This window comes from Galeopterus variegatus, unplaced genomic scaffold (genome assembly GCF_000696425.1).
Source record: "Galeopterus variegatus unplaced genomic scaffold, G_variegatus-3.0.2 Scaffold2179, whole genome shotgun sequence".
Taxonomy (NCBI): Eukaryota; Metazoa; Chordata; class Mammalia; order Dermoptera; family Cynocephalidae; genus Galeopterus; species Galeopterus variegatus.
Genome location: NW_007728290.1, coordinates 117,591 through 125,169, shown reverse-complemented (window position 1 = coordinate 125,169; position 7,579 = coordinate 117,591). Strand labels below are relative to the sequence as shown.

The window sequence follows — 7,579 nt, the reverse complement described above, 5'->3', positions numbered from 1 at the left end:
GCCAGGCATTCTTCTAGCACTTTACCAAAGTAAAATTACCTCTGTGAAATCCTCATCACAACCCTATGAGGTAAGTACTACTCCATGATGAGAAAACCAAGGCACAAAGAGGTTTAAGTGACAAGTGATTGGTGAGCCTGGCGTTAAACCAGGCAGCCTGGCTTCAGCGTGCTCTCAGCCACTGCACCGGGCTGTATGGACAATGGATACTAGTAAGGAGACCAGGATTCTACTCCACACGCAATGGGCTCCAAAACCCAAGCTCCTCTCCGTGGACCTCCTCTATGCCCTAAGGACGAAGTGCTACAGCAATGCAGGAGAGGGAGCAATGATTCTAGCTACCACAAAAGGAAGAAACCTTGTGGGCTTGGTGGTACTGTAAGCTCCTTGAAGACACGGACCGTGTCATGCGTGCCTGGCACGTGGGAGGTGCTCAATAGGAGTTCAACTGGACTGGACCTTGAAGGACGATTCAAGGAAGGTGGGAAGGCAGCAGGGAGGCTAAGAGGGTTGCAGGAACCATGACACTGAGGTAGAAGAGCCTAGGTCATGTTCTCCACGACCACCCTTACAAAAAGGTATTTTCAAACGCACCAACTCTGCACGTCCTCTTCTTTAGCCCATACCAGCGGATTAGCTGAGCTGCAACTGAGCATCCCCTACCCACACTGATGCAATTAATACTGCCTCACATGTATGCCCCTCGACTTTACTTTATCTCATTTGAGTTACGGAGTAGCCCCAAGAAGTAGGTATAACCAGCCTCAATTTTAACATAAGAAAACAAAGGCCTTTTCAAGTGGGCTCAGTGAGTTGTCTTATGTTTCTTAGCTAATAAGCAGAGACCCACACATCCTGGCTTCCTGATTCCAAAGGCTATCACTTCTCACACTGTCACTGTCAGCCTGGACCCTCACACAGGGAAAGCTCAGCCTTCCCCACCCCTGCCCAAGCACCTGGACTTCCCTCAAGCAGTTTCTTGAATTGGCTGGGCTTGTTCCTGCCTTAGACCTTTGCCCTAGCCATTCACAGCCTGGAATGCCCTTCCTGTACATGGATCTTCATGCAGTTGGCTCCTTCCTGTCATTCCGGTGTCAGCTCAAGTGTCACCTCCTCCGAAAAGCCTTCCTTGTCCACCCAACCTAAAATAGCCTTCCAGTCACCTTCTATTGCATCATGGTTTTATTTACTTCCCAGCAGTTATTAAGCTCTGCTAATTTCTTGTTTAGTTACTATTGTTAGTCTCATCCCACGTATAATGAGGACTATCAATTACATAGCAGAGACCTACCATGTGCCAAGCAATCCAGAAGCTTCACAGTAAATCATTTCATCTTCACAATCACCCTTTATCATATGTTCTACCATTATTCCCTCTGCACAGAAGAGGAAACTGAGGCAGGAGGGGTTTAGTAACTTGTACAAAATTTTACCCTTAGTAAGCTGTGTTCTAGTCACTGCAAAAACATCAGCCCTTTAACAACAAAAAGACAACCAAATTTTTAAATGGGAAAAGGACTTAGACATTTCTCCAAAGGAGATATACAAACAGCCAACAAGAACATGAAAAGGTGCTCAACATTATTAGTCATTAGGGAAATGCAAATCAAAACCATAATAAGTTACTGCTTCACACCCAGTAGAATAGCTTAATTTTTTTAAAAAATGGAGAATAATGAGTTGTTGGCAAGGATGTGGAGAAAAATTGTACATTGTTGGTGGGGATGTTAAATGGGGAAGCCACTATGCAAAAAAGTTTGCTGGTTCCTCAAAAAGTTAAACAGAATTAACAATATGATCTGGCAGTTCTACTCTGATGGAGTTTGGATGTGTTGTCCTCCCAGAACTCATGTGGAAATTTGATCCCCAATGCGGCAGTGTTGGAAACTGATTGAGTCATGGGGGCGGATCCCTCTTGAATGGATTGGTTCTCTCCCTAGGTGGGGGGAGTAATGAGTGTGTTGTCCTCCCAGAACTCATGTGGAAATTTGATCCCCAATGCGGCAGTGTTGGAAACTGATGGAGTCATGGGGGCGGATCCCTCTTGAATGGATTGGTTCTCTCCCTAGGTGGGGGGAGTAATGAGTAAGTTCTCGCTTTATTAGTTCATGCAAGAGCTGGTTGTTTAAAAGACCCTGGCACCTCCCCTCTCTCCCTCGCTTCCTGTCACCATGTGATCTGCTTGTACCTGCCGGCTGCCTGCCACTTTCTGCCATGAGTAGAAGCAGCCTGAGGCCCATGCCAGATGCAGCTGTCCCAGAATCGTAAGACAAATAAACCTCTGTTCTTTATAAATTACCCAGTTCAGGTATTCTGTTATAGCAACACAAAGTGGACTAAAACATACTTCTCGGTATACACCCAAAGGAATTGAAAACAGGTGTTCAAACAAAAACTTGTACATGAATGTTCATAGCAGCACTACTCACGACAACCGGAAGGTAGAAGCAATCCAAATGCTCATCAACTGATGAATGGATAAAGAAAATGTGCTTATCCATATAGTGGAATGTTATTTAGCCATAAAAAGGAATGAAATGCTGGGTGGCCAGTTAGCTCGGTTGGTTAGAGTGCCACCAAGGTCAAGGGTTTGGATCCCTATACCAGCCAGCCAAAATATTAATAAATATAAAGTAAAAAAAAATATATATATATATAGGAATGAAGTGCTGATACATGCTACACTGATACACTTAAACACATATGCTAAGTGAAAGAAGCCAGATACAAAAGCCTCCATATAGGCAAATCCATAGAGACAGAAAGCAGACTGGTGGGTGCCAGGGGCTGGAAGGAGGGAGAAATAGGGAATGACTGATTAATGGCTACAGGGTCTTATTTGGGGGTAACAAAATGTTCTCGAACTAGATAGTGGTGGTGGTTGCACAACATTGTGAATGTACTAAACACCACTGAATTGTATACTTTAAAATGGTGAATTTTATATTATATGAATCTTACTGCAACACTTTTTTAAAAAGTCAGCCATGTCTATCTTGTTCATCTCTGCATCCCCAGGGCCTAGAACAGGGCAAGGAACACAGTAGGCCCTCAGAACTTATTTACTAGAGAAATTAGTAAAGTGGACAGGAACTGAGGTCTCCCAGATCCTGATCTCAGGTTCTTCCTACAACACCATGAAGTTTCAGGAAGCTCTAGGCCAGTGGTTCCCGAGCTCCAGCATGCACCAGAATCACTGGGAGGCCTTGTTAAAACACAGATCACTGGGCTTCAGGGCCAGAGTTTCTGATTCAGAAGGTCTGAGTGGTGCCTGAGAATTTGCATATCTAACACATGGCCTGGTGGCCCCCGGGGCCACACTTTGAGAAGACAGCTGTATTTTGTCCATTAAACCAAAAGAGAGGAAGAGAAAACCTTTGACATGAGCAGGACAGAGGAAAGGCAGGGCCCCATGTACTTAAAGAGAAAGCGAGATTTGAACCACCCAAAAAACTGAACCACACAGAAAAATGAGTTGTCAATTTTAATCAATTGAAAAATCCCTGAAGTAGGGACTTGTTTTCGAATAGGTGAGTTTACAGGTTTGGAGGGATGGTAACTGGGCTGTGTGAGACTTGCTGGCTAGCTCCATGGGGCTGCGCACACTCTGATTTGAAGTTAAGGGTCCTGGCTGTGGCTTTCTGCCTCCATTCCCATCTGTTTCTCTGTGTCCCTGTGATAACGTCCAAATTTCTTACTGAGGTCTGCGAGGCCCATCCACCTGGCCCCTGCCTGCCTCCCAGCCTTGGTGCAGACACCCTGTCCTCATTCTTCAGGTGAGGCCATGAGGGCCTTCTGGAAGCTCCTAGAACAGTCCAGCTCCTTCCCCATCTCAGGGCCTCTGCACCTGCTGCTGCCCCTGCTGCCACAACTCTCTCCATCCCACCCCACTTTTCATCCCCACTTCCATTTCCTTTTCAAGCTAATTCCTTCACCATCATCAAAGGTGCCCCCTGTCGGAAGCTTTCCCTGGCAAGCCACACTAGGTGGGGTACCCATTGATGCCACACACACCTGGGCATCTTGTCTTCTTCATAGCTTGCAGCACACTATGCGTTCTTCCACAGCCGGCCTCTGCTCGAGTGGAAGTTCCACAAGGACAGGACTGGGTCTGTCTAGTCCACAGAGTCCCCAGTGCCTAGCACAGTGCCTGACACAGGGAATAAATGAGCAAAAGTGAACTGGGTCCAGAAACCAAGATCAACAAAGGCCAGTGTCTGGCATCGGGGCACTGTCCACGACAGAAAGCTGCAGGAAGAAGGAGGAGCAGGGATTCAGAGCAAAGTCCAGATGCATTTGCACAGAGCTTTTCCCTTGGCCTGAAATGCCTTTCCTCCCCTTTTCCACCTGGTCCCCTGCTTGTTACCCTTCCTGCCTCTGCTGCAAGTGGCGCCTCCCCTCGAAGCCATCCCCAACCTCCCCTGAGAGAGATAGTTAGGTACCTCCTGTGTTAGGCAAGGCAGGGAGAGAATTCAGCCCCCAGCAAGTGGATACTCGTTGAACGTCCACCCCCCCATCGCCTGGCGGAGCACTGAGCGAGGCATGGAGACCCAATGCGCAGAATCACCCGCGCCCCCGGGCTGTGGCTGCAGCACAGCTGTACGTCTCCACCAGCTCCCAGAGCCAGGCCCTGGTGTGGGCACTTCCCACAGGCCTTAGGGAAGAACCCAGCGTGGGGTTCACACTGTGGGCTCTGGGGCAAGTCTCTGCCGAATTTTGTGACTTTCTGACTTTGGGCACATGACTAAACGTCAAGGGGCCACATCTGTAAAATGGAGATAACAATGGTACTTACCTCATTTCAATGCAGTGAAGGCATTCAGCATGGTGCCTGGCATATCTGAAGTGCTCGTTAATATGTCAGTGGCTACCTCATGTGACACTGCCAGCAATCTAGAGGTCAATGTTGCTATCCCAAACAAAGACAGGAGACTAACAGGCTCACCTAGTCACGCAACTCAGAACAAGGTTAAGTTGCAATTAGAATCTGTCTCTCTCCGAAACGAGGTTTCTTCCCACCACCTTGTCTCCATCTTGTCCCACGGCCCTTATCAGTCTACAGTAGGGTCCTTAAGCTATAGCCCATGGGCCAAAGCCAGCCATGCCCATTCACTTATTTACTCTCTACGGCTGCTTTATGAGTACAATAGGAGATAGAGACTATATAAGACAGAGACTATATGGCCCACAAGACAGAAATGCTTACCATCAGGCCCTTTACAGAAAAAGTTTGCCAACCCCCTGATTTACAGTGCAGCTGCCTGCTCTTATGTCTGTCTCCGCCGCTGGATGGGGAGTTCATTTAAACTGGGATCGTATTCATCTTTGAACCTCTAAAAGGAATAAGCACACTTCCTTGCAAGGGGCTCAGTGCTGGTTAAATGAAATATGAAATGCAATTCCCTCTGGAAACCCTTACATCCATCCTTTCTGACCCCCAAACCCAGGCCATCAGACACCAGACAAGGGTCTCTGCTCCTCCTTCAGGTAGCTGGGAGGCCTATGAGCTGCCTCCCATTGGAAATAACCTTGGTAGAGCTGTCTGTGGAAGCTTCCCAGGAGGGATGCTTCTGGATACAATCAATATACAAAAAAATCAATATTTTTCCCATACACGCCAGAATAACCAACTAGAAAATGTAATTATGAGAATATTCCAGTTATAATTTTAAAAGTCCTGTAAGGTATCTAGAATTAATGCTAACAAAAGATATGCGTGATCTTTACAAAGAAAATTATAAAATTGTAATGATGGACATCAAAAAAATGGCCTAGAAAATGACGAGAATACTTATTCCCCACCTCTCCAAACTTTTTTCTAAATAAAAAATTATAAATATATATAGATGGAGAGAGAGAGACTTTATCTTGATTAATATAATTATGCCCAGGATTTTTTAAAAATAGTAGGAGCTAGCTTTATGGAGTGGTTACTCAATAATTATCACAACATTTTGAACTAAATACTACTATTATACCCATTTTACAGGTAGGAGAATTGAGACCCAGAGAGGTTAATCAGCTTACCCAAGGGCACACAGCTAGTCAGTGGTGGAGCCAAGATTTGAACATGGGAAGCCTGGCTCCATGCCTGGATTTTAAAACACTGCTCTCTCCCACTGTCAGGACTGTAACCTGTTATAACCAAGGGAGAAAACTAATACAATACCTATATTTTATAAACCTCAGGTTCCTCATCTATAAAGTGGGGATAATGACCATATCCCTGCATACATTAGGTATGATGATTAAGTGAGGTATATAGTATGTAAAAAACTTAGCATAGGATTTGACACATAGTGAGCATAAAGTAAAGGTTGGTGTCATTATTATAGAGAGGCGCAGTAACTTTCTCCCTAGACAAGCCTCTCCCAGCCTCCCTTGAGACACACCCTGCTCCATGCCCAGAGTGTATGGGCACCCCTCCTTACCTTTTCTTGAGGATACCAGATTCTCATTTCCATAGAATCATTCAGTTCTCTTCTCTTGCCCTCTGAATTTCTGCTTTTGCTGGTCTTTGGTTATCCACTCTGGGGATTCTAAGGTTGTGTGGCAGGTGAGGGGTGCTGAAACACAGCAGCTGCAAAGATTCTCATTTCCATAGAATCATTCAGTTCTCTTCTCTTGCCCTCTGAATTTCTGCTTTTGTTGGTCTTTGATTGTCCACTCTGGGGATTCTAAGGTTGTGTGGCAGGTGAGGGGTGCTGAAACACAGCAGCTGCAACCCACTTTCCACAAGAAGTGTCTCCTTTGCTAGAAGACCAGGGTGTGCACCTGATATTGAGTTATGACCCCATTTCCAGAGTTGGCCTTGGGCAAATCAACTCTTTACAAAAAAAAGATGACTCTTGTGCAAAATCGCTGGGTGTTTGTATTTTCATCCATTCATTTAGTCAAAGAACAGTAAGTTTTTTCATGCTGGATTCATAAAGATAAAAAAGAAAGGAAATCTCCTCTTCTTTTTTGTAGGGAAAGAAAAGTGGACACCGCAAAAAACAAATTTAACACCAATGTTTATTACGGCAGAAAACACGGGGGGAAAAAAAACAGATGATCAGAAAACTAAGTGGCCCCAAGTGGTGTGCTTCACTACTCTGAACAAGACTTCCCCAAAGTCCTTAGGGCAGGTGGCCTGCCCCAACTCCTGGTCTGGAGGTCCCAGCTCCATCAGCACCAGCTAAGATTCTGGTTCTGCCCACCAGAATCTGGTTCACCACCCCTTACAAACTGATAAGAAGGCCATTTGAGGGCTCTATACTTTAAGCTATTAGTTTTAATGATTTCTGCAAGTTAGTAAAATGAAGCAGCATATATATTTGCCATCAATTCCCAAGACAGCTTTTGGCATGCCCACAGTTCATAAGGTCTGAAGATATCCATTTCCGCAGTTTAAAAACAAATGAAAGAAGGAATCTCATTCTGTTTTGCCATTCTCCGGGTCATTGCCAACAAAATGCTTCCTGGAAAAGAACAAGAAAATAAGGTTAGGATGATGATGGTGGTGGCAGTGGTTGCGGTGGTGGTGGTGGCGGTGGTGGTGGTGGTGGTGATGGTGATCATGGTGGTGGTGGTGATGGTG

The 7,579-nt window shown here is 45.6% G+C and overlaps 1 protein-coding gene and 1 long non-coding RNA gene across 2 annotated transcripts in view; both read right to left on the bottom strand.

Moving 5' to 3' along the window:
* Window positions 1–3,611: 3,611 nt before the first annotated feature.
* On the bottom strand, window positions 3,612–4,863 carry LOC103597058. Its single transcript, XR_551082.1, has 3 exons — window positions 4,796–4,863; window positions 4,015–4,248; window positions 3,612–3,673 (listed from the first exon to the last, which is right to left on the bottom strand). It is a non-coding gene; the product is annotated as an uncharacterized LOC103597058 (long non-coding RNA).
* A 2,347-nt stretch (window positions 4,864–7,210) lies between these two features.
* LOC103597057 (chromosome unknown open reading frame, human C17orf67) overlaps window positions 7,211–7,579 on the bottom strand; it is a 26,267-nt gene continuing 25,898 nt past the window's right edge. The window contains exon 4 of the mRNA XM_008580857.1: window positions 7,211–7,460. The gene's annotated coding sequence lies outside the window, so the exon portion shown is untranslated. The remainder of the gene's footprint in view (window positions 7,461–7,579) is intronic.